The sequence below is a fragment of the Galeopterus variegatus genome, unplaced genomic scaffold (genome assembly GCF_000696425.1).
Source record: "Galeopterus variegatus unplaced genomic scaffold, G_variegatus-3.0.2 Scaffold590, whole genome shotgun sequence".
In the NCBI taxonomy this organism is placed as follows: domain Eukaryota; kingdom Metazoa; phylum Chordata; class Mammalia; order Dermoptera; family Cynocephalidae; genus Galeopterus; species Galeopterus variegatus.
The window spans coordinates 235,238-236,957 of record NW_007726701.1 but is presented as its reverse complement, the minus strand read 5'-3'; positions in this window follow the sequence as shown (position 1 = coordinate 236,957).

The following is a 1,720-nucleotide window of genomic DNA, read 5'->3' as shown; positions in this document are numbered from 1 at the left end:
CCCCCCCCCCCCCCCCCCCCAGCCTTACTTGTTGAGATAATTTAAGAACAAACAAAAAGCATAACTTTGGTTACTCCCTTGAAAGGAAGGTATCAGTTATGGTATCCAGTTACTTCTTTGGGCATTTTGACTATCTTATACTTTTATTGTTGTACTCTGACCTGACTGTGCTTTTCAGACTTCTGTCTTGGTTGACTCTACGATGACTTAGGGTGATTAGGTTTTTATTATTTTGCAGATTTCTCATAATGATTGTATTATCTATTGCTGCCCAACATATTACCCCCAGAATTTAGCAGCTTAAAACAACCAATGTTTCTTATCTCCTGCATTTTCTGAGGGTCATGTCCACCAGGGGCTGGCTTAGGGTTCTCATGAGGTTATGGTAAAGGTGTCTGTCGAGCTTCAGTCTCCTGAAAGCTTCCCTCGGGCTGAAGGATCCCCTCCCAAAGTGGCTCACTCACATGGCTGTTGGCAGGAGGCCTCAGTTCCTTGTCACAGGGGCCTGACTATAAGACTGCTTGAGTGTCCTTATGACAGGGCAGCTGGCTTCCATCAGGTGAGTGTTTCAAGAGATAGCAAGGAGGAAGCTGAAGTGCCTTTTATGATCCAGTTGCAGAAATCACACTCTGTTTCCATCTTATTTTATACATTATAAGTAAATCACTAAGTCTATTCCACATTCAAGGGGAGGGGATTAGGCTCCACCTTTTGAAGGAAGTGTCAAAGCATTTGTGGACATAATTTACATGACCACAATGATTGATAGATTGATTTTAACTGTGAAAAAATATCACTTGTGGAGAGTATTTATAGTCCAGCTGCAGTAATATACACTACATTAATATTGTACACAATGGATCCTGGATCAAGAACTTATTTTTATCAGTGAATGCCATGTAAGTGTATTTGGTGTTAATGCCTTTATTAATGTGATTTTTAAATGAACAGTGTTCTGGAGCCCTTTTCTCTTTTAACTCCCAGAGGGCCATCTCATCCATAGTTTTGAATACCTCTTTGCTGTTGATATAACAAATTTACATCTTTTACCTCAAATGTTTTCCTTAAGCTTCAGAAGGAAATACCCACTATATATTACCTTTGGGTAATCTCAGATGTCTAAATCTGAACCTTTGATCTCTTTACTCCTTTCAAAATTCACTTATTCCCATTTGAGTAATTGTTCATGCCAGAAATGTGGGAGTCTTCTTTGGCCCCTCATTCTCCCTTGCCTGCACATCTAACCCGTTACCAAGTACCACTGAGTCTATTTTTGAAGTATATCGTGAGTCCACCCACCGTACCCCCCGCCACTCTGATCTAGCCACCGACGTCACTCTCTCCTTCTTCGCACTGTGCTTCCCACCAGTCTTTTTGCTTTTGCTCTTGCCCTGCCGTCCATTACAGATCATTCATTACCTTCCATCTCACTCAGGTTTAAATCCCAAATTCTTTTTAAAAAAAATTTTTTTAGGGCCGGCCCGTGGCTCACTCGGGAGAGTGCAGTGCTTTGGGAGCGCAGCGGCCTCCACCGCGGGTTCGGATCCTATATAGGGATGGCTGGTGCGCTCACTGGCTGAGCGCAGTGCGGGTGACACCAAGCCAAGGGTTGCGATCCCCTTACCGGTCACAAAAAAAAAAAAAAAAAAAAAAAAAAAAAAAAAAAAAAAAAAAAACCCATTCGGACTTTTCTTTTAAACCTCTGGGGGGGAAACCCCCG